This window comes from Suricata suricatta, chromosome 12 (assembly GCF_006229205.1).
Source record: "Suricata suricatta isolate VVHF042 chromosome 12, meerkat_22Aug2017_6uvM2_HiC, whole genome shotgun sequence".
Lineage (NCBI taxonomy): Eukaryota > Metazoa > Chordata > Mammalia > Carnivora > Herpestidae > Suricata > Suricata suricatta.
The window spans coordinates 87,146,215-87,160,810 of NC_043711.1; the positions used below are offsets into that span (position 1 = coordinate 87,146,215).

The window sequence follows — 14,596 nt, forward strand, 5'->3', positions numbered from 1 at the left end:
GTTGGTTTCAAGGGTGAGCACGTGACATCCCATAATCATATTTATGAAAGAACTAACTAAAAATACAGATGTCTTCAGTTCACAATACTCAGACAGCTGAAATACTGATTAGGTTTTTGTTTTAATGTGAAACCTATATCCTCACCTCTCTCCAACAGAAAAACTAATAATAGATACCAAAGCCCAAACAGGAGGGCCCTAGGTCATTTTCCCTCCCAATAAATGGCATTCTTTGTTTGCAGAGAAAACACTTACACTTCTGCAAATTGGAATTTTACAAAAATGCCCTTTTAAATGACTTTATTGTCTGTGTCAGGAAGGCCCAGATGCATAAAGTCGTTGGTACAGGGTGGGAGTGATCTGAAGGACTTGTAGACCAACCCTCCCTGCAGAGCTGATGGCTGTTCCAAAGATGGTCTGTGTCCAAAAACAGAGAGCCATGTAGAGTCATTCAGTCTGAAGACGAGAGTTCCTTGTGTTGGAAATGTTAAGTTGTCTCTAACTCCTGGGAGGCAGATTAAACAGAACTGCTACCATATTAGAAATATGTCTTAGAGGTGTGGACCTAAGAACTTTGCCTTGATGAGTTATAACCCCTTTAGAGACATGTTGGGTTTGTATATGTGTACCAGGGCAAATGCATTTCCCCTCTCTGGAAGACAAATCTTTAGATTTGAATGTATGGTTAAAAATACCAAATTTATGTTCTATCAAAATAATGCCCTGTTATGGTAGAAAGATAGCTTAAAAATGCTAATATGGCCTTTTGCTTATTTCCCTCCCTTCCTCCCAACCTCCCTCCCTCCCTCCCGTCCTTCCTCCCTTCCTCTTCTCCTCTCTCCCAACCTCCCTCCTTCCCTCCCTCCCTCCCTTCATTCGTTCATTCGTTCGTTCCTTCCTTCCTTCCTACCTTTCCATTTATACAACCACGATTTTTGGAGAGTTGCTAGGTAAAAGGCACTGTGCTGGGCATTGAAGTATGTACACGGAGATGAACAAAATGTCCTCTCGAGGAAATGCAGACAAGAATTATACTCTGTAGTCAGTTTGGAGAGCGGACTGGAGGAGGAGTATAACTAGAGATTAGACGGTTGGAGAAATGATCCAGATTTCTGCGTTATCCTTTTCTACCCAGGGGAGATGATGCAACGTCTTTGGGCAGGAAACCTGCAAACACTTTCATTGTCCCAGCCCCTCGGAATGAGAGTGAAGACAGGCACAGCTGGGAAGTGGTGGCACTAAGGCTTCCTCTCACATGGGGTTTTCCTTTCTGGCTTTGCACCTCTATATTCAGCTCTCGGGAAATTTTCATGTGCTTTTTCAGTCTGTTCTCCTCTCTTTTATTTTATTCATTTCGGAAATATTTTTTTGAACATCTACTAAGGTACAGGCACTTTACTAGGCATTGGGAATTCACTAATGGGGAAGACATATCCAGCATCCATCTTCATACAACTTACAAACCCTGAGAAACCACATGGTCCTACCCTAGACTTCTAATGGCAATGGCAAGTTTTGGCTTTGGGAAAACAAAGAGGAATTTCTCTTTAAGATGCTACTTCCTAATCTTTATTTTCTCTAAAACTTTTCTCCTATTGCACTTCTATTTTCTTTTTTAACTCATGACCCTGAGATCAAGAATCTGAAGCTCAACCAACTGAGCCACCCAGGTGTCCCCTATCAGTTTTCAAGTGTTAAAAAATTACTAGCCTTTCTAGTTGAATCCACTGTGGTAAAATACCCTCTATTAATTTTTTTTCTCATTTGAACTCTGTTTCATGTTCACCATGAACTTATATGTGAATAATGTCAGTTAAATAAGATGTTCTCACAGTAGTCAATAATTATCACTAGACAATGATTTCTGGCTCATATCCATTTACTAATCTGAGCGTTCACCCCATATCACCAAATTTTGTGTTGTACTTGGTAAGTCTCTCTTAATGATGTCCAATTCAGTGGCCACGTGACTGTTAAATACTTGAAATGTGGCCAGTGCAGCTAAGAGGTGTTGTCAATATAAAATACACATCAGATTTCAAGGATTTCAGATAAAAAAGAGTGCAAAGTATTGTATCAATCTTTTTATATAGACTCTATGTTGGATAGATTGTGTTATGCAAAACACATTACTAAAATTAGTTCCGCCTGTTTCTTTTTCGACTTTTTAGAATGAAGCTATCAGAAAACTTTAAAATTACATAGCAGCTTCATTGCATTTCTACAGGACAGCACTACACTCCTTCCTTGCCACACCCCATGTTGATTCACACATGCAATGTTATTGTTAGCTCTTCTGACTACCCATTTGCTCCCTTCCTTCCCCCGCTGGCAACATACAGTATGCATTTATGGATGTTTACCAGGCTGCATGCATTGTGATGGATGTTAAGAATACGTTTGTGAAGAAAAAAGAAAAAAAAGCCTTGTGACCTCACAGGGCTTCTGTTTTATAAGAATGCCCAATGGCATTGGGGTGATCACCCCTGTAATTAGCAGTCATTAGACTAAAGCACTTAAGGAGAAGGGCGACCTGTCCAAATGTGAGCCACACTATCAGTTAATCGTATACCTCATGGTCTTACCACCTACGGCATCTCCAGTGCGATGCTTCTCGAAGGTGTGCCGAAAATGTTTGGAAAACTACTTTGGAAATTCTGAAAAGAAACAAACAGAAAACACATCTGTGGCCAAAGGTGTTTGGGGAACTTTGGGTGAAAAGCACCACATGTCTCTTTATTGCAAAAATTGGCTCTTCCGGTGTGTCTTTATGAGTTACCAACAGGAGGATACCATGAGACCATGAAGGTTCCCTAAATGGATTTGATGATGGATTCTGTTTCTTGGCTTCCTGTTTCTCTCAGCAATGCCCTTAGCAATGCTTCTTCACTCTGATACCAGTTCTTCCCCATCTTGGCAACTGAATCCAGCTGGCAGCATTTTTAAATGACACTTGTAGAATTAGTGTTGTGACACCTACTATGGACCAAATATGGCCTCCTTAAATCCACGCATTGAAGCCCCAACTTACTGTGTGACTGTATTTGGAGATGGGGCCTGTGAGGAGGTGAAAAGAGTTCCATGAAGTCTCAAGGATGGGACTATAACCCAACAGGGCTGGAGACTCTCTAAGAAGAGGTAGAGACCAGAACCCTCTAATCTTTTCCCCTTATGTGAGGACACAGTGAGAAGGCAGCTGTCTGCAAGCGAGGAAGAGAGCTTTTATGAGGAATGAGATCTTGTTGGAACCTTAATCTCAGACCTTCTAGAAAATAAATTTCTGTTATTTAAGCCACTCAGCCTGTGGCATTCTGTTATCACAGATGAGCAATTGAGAAAATCTCCTTTAGCCAGGCAGCGCTGGCCGGCTGGACCCCTGCTCAATTGCCTGTTTCAGCTCTGGGTTTCCTCTTCTGAGTTTCTAAGTGTTCACAACTCAAATTTCTGTCTTTTGTGTCCGCAGCCCTGGAGGGGGTGGCTATTTCCTGTAGTTGCTACTTGTGGGTACCCCAGGGTGTTCTCTTTGTCCTTCCAGTTCCTCCCCATGTAGCTTTTTTATATTAAATTTTCTATTCAAATAGAAATTTGAATAGAAATTTGCTGACCTTTCTTGATGTACTCAGGCATGGACAGATAGATTAGAATCTGCCATATTTGGTCTTCTCACTTAAAAGCCTGATTGATATGCTTTGATAAAATCGTAAAGATAAGTCTTGACCACACTTCTGATCTGTAGTCCGACACGTTATCCACTGCGCCATTGGGCCGTCTCTAACCGTGAGATCATGACCTGAGCTGAAGTCGGACGCTTAACCGTCTGAACCACGCAGGCGCGACTCTTGACCATACTTCTATTTGCTGATTATCCTCCTGGAAATTTTAGGGTGTGACTTTCCCTGGCTGGCTGCCAGAGTAGCTAAACCTGTCTGAAGAGTGATGGCTTCTAACTCAAGGAGTGTTTAGTTCTCAGAACCTTATTGTAGCTGTTAATGCACGTTTGCCCGCATGTGTGTATACGTGCATGTCTGTGTGTTGTGGGACCATCTGTGACTGGATGCACATTTGAATAGGCATGAGCATGTGTTGTGAAGGTGTGTGAATGTGTGCATGGATGTGCTTAAGATTCATGGAACCGGGCTACTTTTTAGCACCTTTATCTCTAATACCTATCACAGGGTCTGTATTAATGAATGTTCAAAGATATTTCTTGAATAAACAAATGGATGAATAGTGAGTGTTAATGTTAACACAAAAGAGAATGAAATGTGTCCATTGCTTTGTTGAAGGTATCTCTATCTAGATGAGCTCTAATAGAAGTATTATGCAAGCCACATACATAATTTTAAATTTTCTAGTAGCCACATTGATTAAAATAAAAATAAATAGGATCTATTAATTTTTTAAATATTTTAAAATTAGTCAATATATCTAAAATATCATAACTTTACTATAATCAATAGAAAATAATTATTAACATAACTTATAGAAAATCGTTAGTGATTACTTATATTCTCTAAGTCTTTGAAATTCGGGGTATATTTTACATGCATAGCACATCTTAGTTAGGAGTAGCCATATTTTGAAAGCTCAGTATCCCCGTACAGCTCATGGCCACAGTATTAGGGTAGCTCTTGATAATATCCTATGGATAGGAGAGCATAGTATGGGACACTTTCTATTACCTATATGGGAAAGTTTGAGATCAAGAGTCTTGGGAAGTGGGGTCTACCTCTTGGATTTGGAAAACGTTGGTTGGGAATATGTGTCTCTGACACTCTTAATGTTGCAGCAAAGTTTACACAGTTCAGCCCACGGCACCTTCACTATCCTCTCACTCCAGCACAGTGGGCTGAAACAAAAAGGACCCAATTCTGAGACCATTACCCTTTCCTTAAAGCCCATTTCCATAGGCTGGATACCTATCTCCCACTTGATACCCTATTCTAGAAAACTATGTATTGCCCTAGAATAGTCCCCAACCAATCTCTTTCCTAATTCATGCTTCAAGCTTGGCCATGAAGAAATAAAAAAGCAGAAAACAGAAATATGCACGTGCATACCCCAATCCCCATATATACACACTGGGAAGCAGATTGGCCCTCTTCTCCTCTCTCATATTCTGTATCCTCAATCTTTCCTCATCTGAAACGAGCCATTTTATATAGGAGCCTGATTTCCCATTTTTATCTTGAGCCAGAGATCTCCTAGGCTCACAATCTCTTCACCCACCCCTACCAATATCCCATTTTATGGTTGTGACACTGATAGAAATCCCAAGGCATTGGGGGAAAGCTACATGTTTTCTTTCCCCCCTTCCTCATCATATCTGTTATTAGATGAGATGGAATTTCAGAGATGGTTCCATTGGCTTCAGACCATCTACCCAAGACCCTCTTCCCAGTGTCTCTTTAAATTCCCTAAACTAGAGTCATTTGTAACATGTAGGCAGTTTAAAAAAACAACAACAAAACAAAACACCCCACATAAACCACATTTTTTTCATTAATGTATACTGTTAACTATGCCAGTAAATTATGGATAATTTAATTTAATTTAGACTTAATGGCAACGTTTTCCTCACTAATGAAATGGTTATTTGTTATTAGGAAAATATTTATTGAAGTGGAATTGTGTGATCTCTCACATCACTATTAAACCTTGTTAAACCATTTTTAATTTCAATTTGGGTTTAATTAAGATGCATTAAGCATTTTATTAAATCTAAATTAAATCAAAATGGAAATGGGGTTTTCCAAGGAAAGATGGTGGTGGCTTTTCTTTGCTCTCCATTCTTCCAGAGTGCCACCATTACAGGCATACTTGGGAGGAAGTTGGACTCCTACATTATTGGTAGAACAGAAAGAGCTCAGACTTGGTCACAGATCGATGAGGGTTCAAGCTGAGGGACTGCTGCTGGCTCACTGTGGGACCTTGAATGAGTCCTATCATTTTTGTGATGATCAGCTTACTCCATTAGAAGATGAGGATTTCAGGGGTGCTCAGGGGGCTCAGTTGGTTTAGTGTCTAAATCTTGATCTTAGCTTAGGTCTTAATCTCAGGATTGTGAGTTCAATCCCCATGGTAGGCACTGGGTTGGGCATGAAGCCTATTAAAAAAAAAAAGTAAGATGAAAATTGCAATATTAGAGTGGTTGTGGGGTGGATGGGCAAAGATTAGGTACAAAATGAATATTTACATCTCCTTTTCCTGTCTCATGTATCTAAACCTGAGCAATGGAATTAAATGGAAAATTAAATGGAATTAAATAAATAAGTTCTTAGAAGAAGTAGGAGAAGAAGGAGAAGAAAGAAAGAAAACCGTGGCTTAAAAAGTGGCACATTCGGGGTGCCTGGGTGGTTCAGCTGGTTAGGTTTCCAACTTCGGCTCAGGTCATGATCTCACATTTGTGGGTTCGAGCCCTGCATTGGGCTCTGTGATGATAGCTCAGAGCCTGGAGCCTGCTTCTGCTGGAGCCTCTCTCTGCCCCTCCCTGCTCATGCTCTCTCTCTGTCTCAAAAATAAATAAAACATTAAAAAAAAAGTGGCACATGCATGAAGCTGCCTGTTGGAAGCTTAGATTCAAAAGAGGGTGTAAGTGGAGCAAGGGCAGGAGAGTCAATTAGAGATAAACTGGGCTTTGGAAAAGACTGGACCAAGAATATAAGAGCTGGGACTAAATCCAGGTCAAATGGGATGAGTCTTGTTCACTCATCCTCTCAGAAAGAGGGCCTCCCCTTGGGGATGAAATTAAGTTCATCATTAAGGCCTGGAATTTGGGAAGGAGTTGGTTACAATGAAGACTAAATGGCATGGGTAGCTCTTTCCTGGCCCAACTCAGGAGAACTCAGAGCTACACCCTAGTCCTATGTAAAGAAATGGACAAATATCAGTGTTCATTTGTCCAACAGGCTATTGTTGTGGACTTCCTTGGAGTTAAGCCACATGTTAGGGATATGATGGTCAACAAGACTTTCATGACCTAATGATAGAGACATGCCAGTAACACACTCCAAACTGATAGTATCATATTGTGACAATGATATTGTGCTGTGCTCAAGAGACTGTACCAGATATTAGAGACCTACTCTATGTGACATCAATTTGATCTCTGCTTCAGAGTGTCTGAATTCCATTTTAAATCTCTACTGAGCTGTTGACTCAATCCAGTCCTTGATTTCAATTTCACTTGAAGCTCCCAGGAAAAGCCCCTTTCCTTAATGCCCCATCATTTGAATGTGTCTCTATTACCCCCATTCAGGTGAGGTAGTTGGGATATACTTCTTCAAATGGAAGCATTCACCCTTGATTTGACTTTTCCTTCTCCTGGAGGGAGTTCTGCAGAAGCAAGAATACGTCTTTCCTTTTGACATATCTCATCCTTTGGTTGAAACCTTCTGTCACCTTAATATCTAAAGATAGCTTCTACACCTATGATCCCAGAGGAGACTCTCACTTCCAGGACTTTGCCCTGCTTTTCAAACACTAAGTGAGCAGAATTGGAGGAAATCAAGATCCTCAGTAATCTCTACAGACCAAACACAGCAAAGAGGTAGCCCTTGATAGACTCCTCCCTTAGAGCAAACCAGATATTTCCTCTCATCAGCCTAGCACACACTCATGAGCATATATGCATGTATATATGAGCATAGAGGTACATGTACATGCATGTTCATTTTTCTGAAGAACTTTCATTTGCCCTGATGCCCAGATCCATTCTCTACCCATTCCCACGCTGGTCTATGACCCAGAAGTCTGATCAATATGGACATCCCTAGTGGGTTCTCATGACTTCTGGTTTTTTTGGTGAAGGGCTGTCAATGGGGAGTCTGAGCAAGAATGTTCAAAGGGGAAGAAGTAGGATGGAAGCTTGCAATTTCTCATTATCCTTCCTGTGAGTGCCAAGCCTGGCTACATCCATGGGCCAAGAAGGCACCTCCTCCTATGGGGTCCTTTCTTTCCAGAGGGCTGCTCCCTGCTCTTATCCCTTCAGGAGCATGGTGATAACAGAACTCTGCTGTTGCTATCCCCAGGACACTGCTATGTCCTTTGTGGTTTCTCTGCAGCCTGCCTACACCTTGGTAAAGTATTTTTATTAAATTCTTTTTAAGGTTCCCAATTTGAATGCGCCAAATGCTGTCTGCCATGGCCCCAACTGATAGGTACACATAGACATGCTCAGATCAAAGGTCCCACTCCATGTGTATAACTAGACTGCCTTTGTGGAAACCAGGAATATTAATTGTCCTAGTGGCCAGTCAAGATGTTGGCAGCAATGTTACTAGTTGATCTGACATGAGAAAAGTTCTGGAAAGATCAGCAGGTGGGTTTAGCCCTTTGCTAGGCCTTTCTGCTCTCAGGGGCAGGCCGGGCTCTCTGAGTTTCAAATGTCTTCATTCCAGAAACGGATTGAACCAAGTGGCCCAGATGGAAAGCAGAAATGCAGACAGAGGGTTGTGGAAGAGGCAACTTAAAATAACTGAACAACTTAAAGAAAACAAGCAGGGATTTATTGGAAACAACTGCCTCAAGAGGGAAAAGAAAATACTCCGGCTTAAGAATAAAGGAGATGAGAAGACACAAAAACAAGCCAGATGAGAATCCCTGCAAGGAAAACAAGAAAGAAGGAAGAAGGGGAACAATTCTGCAGAAAATTGGTTGATGGAAGAGAGATCCAGGGCGGCCAGGAATGGGCCCATCGCGGGTGTAGGTGCCTCAGAGTGTGTTCTGCTACCAAAAACCATAGATGGAGGGTGGGGAGCAAGAGAGAATATTGCGAATGCCTCCTTACCAGTGTGAAGTGTCAGGAAAGTCAGGCCATCTCTCCATGGGGTGGGACCCTGACTTTGTGGGGACAAGCCTCCAGGCTGGCCTGGCATCCCAGGCCACATTCACACCAGAACCAGCTAGGAGAGAGCACCCAGAGGCCTGACCATCAGTTCCACCTCCAACACTAACCCACTGGCTAAGAGGCCGGAGTTGTCCAATTTCTTTGTTTCTTTATATGAAATAGAGCAAAAAACTCATGAAGTAGTTCTGAGGATAATAATAATGATGATGACAGATAGAGGCATTGCTTTTGTGGTCTAGTATAAAATTAGGACTTTAAATACAAATTCATTTCCCTCTCTCCATCCCTTTCTGTTCTTCCCTTTCCTTTCCTTCCTTCCCCCTTGGGTCTGTGTTAATGTTGCATTTCTGTATTTGATACTATTGCTGTCCTTGGTGGTGGTGATGGCATGATTTTTTTTAATCCATGCCATTGTTGGTGATATTGTTGTTTTGCAGTTTTCTTCATTCTGCTTTTTTTGGAGAACTGCTGCGTGGAATTCCCTCTTGCAAGGTCCCTGCCTGGAGAATAGTCTCCCTTGCCCTGTATCCTGTGTCTGTACCCTGTATGGGCAGGGATGATCAGGGCACTAGCCATTATCCCACTGATTATAATCCTAATCTTTGCTGGGAGGGACCCACTATGAAGAATGACTAGCCTCTCTCCAGGCTCTCCCACTCCTCCTGGAGTTCTGCAATAAGCTTCTGGGTTTTAGTACACTGTTTTGTCTTACTTTCCAACCAATCCATCAGCAGGAGACCAAAGAGAAGGGGGCAAAAAGTCGAGTAATATCTCCAAAAGCTACAGTTTAATTTCATTTTGTGTTTGTTGGTAGTGGACGCTCTTACTAATCAGTCTGTCCATGTCTAAAGCTCAGGTTGAATTTCACTGCCAATATGACTACTGATAATAAAGACCATCTTTTTGGGGCAATGACTCTGTTATAGGATCCCCCTTTAGCTGACTGGATCAAGCAAGGGACATAGAGGCTACGGAAAGGTCTCCTTCTGCCAACTTGGACACACTCTTTGTTTTCCCAGTCCAGTTGAACCCTCTCATCTCTCCACTCTGATGATAAGCCTTGTTAAGGCTCCAGCTTTCATCTCCCTGGGTGGTATCAGGATTTGGGGGACATGTGGCCTTGGTGCTTGTGTTTGGTTGACATATGGCTGTGAGCCTCTGCTGAACTAAACAGGTTTTATGAAATAGACAAGGATGACAGTAAAGATAAAAAATATAAAACTAGTTGTGTAAGGCATCTCCCCTACCGCCCATGGTCTGGGGGCCTCTGGAGAAATTATATCTGATTCTTACAATAACCACAGACGTTAGAGACCATTAGTCCATTTCTTAGATAAAGAAAGAGGTCCAAAGGGTTGGATATTTCCCCCCAATGTCACATGCCCTACAGCTAGCAAGAAACAGAACTGAAATTTCCTTTATATTTTGTTTCTCTCTCGTGTGTGTGCATGTGCACACATGTGTGTTCTCTCTCAATTAAAATATCTTGAGTGGCATTTTTTCTCTTTGCCATGCATTAAATACCTGTCAGAGTCCCCAAAAGAAGTGAGAGAAGAAGCAAAGACAAAGGTAAGTGCGGGAGTCTTTCTGGAACTGCCCACTCCAGGAGACATGGTCTCACACCTTCTAGATGTTAGATCCAGGGCACAGGATTATTGAGACTACTCTGCACTCCTCCCCCAAAGCTGTTTTCCATCAATTCATTCAACAAATATTCACTGAGTGATGAAAGGCTCTGGAATCAGATTGGCTGAGTATGTGTCCTAGACCCACCCCTTTATAAACTTTATAAACCTTGAGTAAGATACTAAAGTGCTTTCTTTAGGCTTTATTTACCTCTTCTGTAAAATGAGGTTAACAATGGGGAAGTGCTATTGGGAGTAAGTGTCTGCCAAGTATTTAGCACAATTGCACAGCACATAGTTAGTGAAATCAGAGACATTTTGACCTCTGGAAGAAGTGTGTGTGTATCTATGTTTGTGTGTATGTATCTAAGGAAGGCAGGAAGAAACTGGAATTTTTATATGGTCCCACCTCTCTGTGACTCCCTGTTTCTCTTTATGTGGCTATGGGCAAGTCTCTAGCCTCCCTGACCCTCAGCTTCCTCATTTCATGGGATGAGACTTCAGTAAGCATGTAAAATATTTAAAACCATTCTTGAATAAATGTAATTGCTCATTGAAATGCTGTTTTCCCCTCTGTATCTTTTGTTTTAGTAATCCATTAGGACTGCAGATCCAAGGACCTGTATTAGGGTTTTCAAGAAGCCATTATGAATTCTCTCAACTGTAGCCAGGAACGTTGTCCAATGGGGACAATGTGTCAGGGGGAGGGGGTACAGAGTCATAAGACATTCATTGACTTTTCTGAGAAAAATGAGCTCAGGAAAACCAAATGTTGGCCACTTTTCCCTTCTGACACCTCATCTTTCTCTCAAGTTAAGCTAAGCTGGTGACCAGGCCATAGCCAGATCTAGAGAAATGAGAAAAACAGCCAGGATGAGGCCACAGGAGTGACTCTCAAGCTGGCTTCACCCAGGGACAAAGGACTCAGTCCTCCATTCCCCCTACCTATCACCCAGGAAGTAAAAATTAAAGACATGACTTTAAGTCTAAAAGTGAGTCCACTGTGGAAAGTTCTTCAAAGACAAAAGGGATCTATTTGATTTTCTAATAAACTTTTTTTTAAATTTTAGAATCACTTTAAATTTACAAAAGCATTTGAAAGTTAATGCAGAGAATTCCTGGGTATCTTTTCACCCAGCTTATTGTAATATTAACCTCTTACAGAATCATGGCACATTTGTCAGAACTAAGAAACAGTGGTTGGTTGACTACCATTAGTTACTATTAACTCAACTCTGAATTCCCTTTGGATTTCACCTGTTTTTCCATTATTGTCATTTGTTTTTGTTCCAGGATCCACTCCAGGTTTCCACATTGTATTTAACCTATTTGATGTTTAATGTGTCAGTATTTACTTTTTTCTTAAGTTTACTTACTTATTTTTGAGAGCGAGTAAGAGACAGGCAGAGAGAGAGAGAAAGAGAATCTCAAGCAGGCTCCACACTGTCAGCATAGAGCCTAAGGTGGGGGCTCGATCTCACAAACTGTGAGATCATGACCTGGGTGAAATTGAGAGTCAAATACTTAAGTGACTGAGCTGCCCAGGTGCCCCAGTATTTATGTTTTGATCTAGAGATCTCTATCTCTACTAAAATAAGTCTAGAGGTTGAGCTCTGACTGTAAATCCTCCCTTCTAGAACAGACTATCCCCAGCGTCTTCATCTTTGTTGTATCCCAAGAATGTGTTCAGATTCTACTTGATGCCTTTAGGAGAAATTGTTTCCACTTTTACTTACCTGGGTGGGTAACTAATAAATCCCTTTTACTGCAACTTCACCTGGGTGGTTAACTAATAAATCCCCTTGCCTGTGGAATGCATTAATTATGTGCCGGCCAGATTGATAAATGTTTGCATAGATTATCTAACTCAATTTTTATAGAATCCTTTTGAAATTGGTACTATTATGATTAGTAGTTTCTAGATGAAAAGATTAGGTTCCAGGGAGGTTTATAACTAGCCCAAAGTAAAACATTTAGTAAATGGTAGGACCAGGATTTCAAAGACAAATTTGCTTTCTCTAATGTTTTCCCCTTCAGACCTCTGCTTTGCAAAGTTCTGCCCTGGAATGCCTAGTTTCTCTTCTGTGTATCTAGGGAATGGTTAACAAGGCTGATGAATGGTAGCCTTAGTTAGGATGCACTCAGAAGTAAATGCTTTGGAGCCTCAAGTGGAAAATGTCAGTGGCTCCCACTGATGGATATAAAATAGCAAATCCTGAAGTGATCTAGAATGTGAGTGTAAGAGCTTATCGTCATGAACTCCCTCCCTCCACAGACACACACATATAAAAGCCTGGCAGTTTACCTCCTGAATGCCCTGAATTTTATGTCCATGTTCCCCCCAGTACTATTGGTGTTCCTTTGGAAAGAGAAGAACCACCATCAGCCAAGGGAAGATCAGAATCAGGGTGTGGGATAGAGGCATACAGTACTGAGCGTTCAAAGAAAGACCAGGGAGATTGTGCAAGCAGGCTGGAGACTCATATAATCAATTGGGGTACAGTATGTGTGTGTATGTGTGTGTGTGTGTGTGTGTGTGTGTGTGTGTGTAGCGATGTGCAAATCCAGCTCAAAGTGACAAAGGTAGGACAGATACAAATGTAGATTTTTAGACACTTGTAGGTGCAGATCAGTTCATTCATTTATTCACTCATCCATTCAGAGAACAAGCATTTATCATGTGGTTTTGATGTGCTGGGCCCTGTGCCAACACAGATTTCTGGTCTTGGTCTGCATTTCAAGACTTCAGTTAAATCTTCCATGGGTACAGCTACATGCAAGGCTCAAGAAACTCATCTTTCTGGATATTAACAACCATCTTTTCACTTTTGTCAAAGAAAAGAAGCAGCTAGTTTCTAAGGGATGTAAAGTATCAGAGAAATCAGTTCAGGGCACTTTGTAGAATGTCCCAATCCTGAGAGCAGAAAGGAAATATGGCTCTGCTGTCCTTTAGTGATAAAGAACTCTTCAGGGGAGAGCAAATGTGGGGACCCTGGGGCCATCTGAGGTTTTCAGTACTGCATCCTCTCTCTCTCCCTTCCTGTGTATATCAGGAATCAGTTTGAAAATGAGAAATGCACCCCTAAGTGTCAGGATAAGCGGAGGTGTCTGGATAGGATGCCCTTGGTGTCTTCTCAGTGGGCTGATGATGAACATTGTCAAGAAGATATAGAACAAGTGTGCTCTGACGTGCATGGACCATCACCACTAAAATAGAGTTCGCACACTAAAAGGTTTGAACAATGGGACTATCAACAGGAAGGATACACACTCTCTTGGGAAATACCCACTGTAGGAGTCAAGAAGGGAATAGAGTTACCTGAGAAAGCCAGAGTGGTGAGGAGTATGCAGAACATAGTATCCACACTCCTCCTATATCTTCCAGGAACAAAAGATGGACCAACAATTCCGCTGGCATGTGAATTGTGCCCAGAAATGGGCACTTTTGGGGAAGGTTGGTTGAGGAGGGTGCAGATGGTGAGAGAATCTTTTCCTTCCCTGGATGTCAGGTATGCCTTGAAGGATGGTGAGCAGAAGAAATGATTGGGGCCAAGGAGAGGAAAGGAATGGAGGGAGCATCTGTAGTTAGTCTGCTTTGGGCTCAGTAGGACGTTCCAACAGGGCCCACCCACACTGGGAAGGTTTAGATGCATTTGAAGTGTTCTACTTGGTGCTGTGAGATGGGATAATACTAAGAAAAGACTGTTCATCTGGACATCAACAAATATTTCCCTTCCAGGAAGACAAATCTGAGCAGGGGCTGGTGTTCACAGGAAGTGGTATATGTCCTGTAATTTGCATAAAAAAATAAAATAAAAACTGGCTGGGAGGCACATGTGAGGGGCAAGCTGTATCTAGTTTTGTCTGCTGGATCATGTGAGCCTGGGAGGAGTCAATATGGATTCAGATGGACTCTAGGTTCTGAAGATTGGACCAATTGATTGGTGATACCAGGGGCCGTGACCCCAGGGCTCTTCTTGATTAGGAATTTACAAGAAAATTGACCTAACACAACTTTTGTTTCTTAATGTTTCTGGTCATCCTTTGACTGAAATCTCCCTGACTAGTGTGGGCCTTGGTGGGTTCAGTGCTGGAATCCAACCAGTCATCTGGTCAACAGACA

General features: G+C 41.8%; 1 long non-coding RNA gene across 1 annotated transcript; it reads right to left on the bottom strand.

The window, feature by feature from the left end:
- Positions 1-383: 383 nt before the first annotated feature.
- LOC115273490 lies at positions 384-2,655 on the bottom strand. Its single transcript, XR_003900817.1, has 3 exons — positions 2,573-2,655; positions 911-1,059; positions 384-456 (listed from the first exon to the last, which is right to left on the bottom strand). It is a non-coding gene; the product is annotated as an uncharacterized LOC115273490 (long non-coding RNA).
- Positions 2,656-14,596: the final 11,941 nt, after the last annotated feature.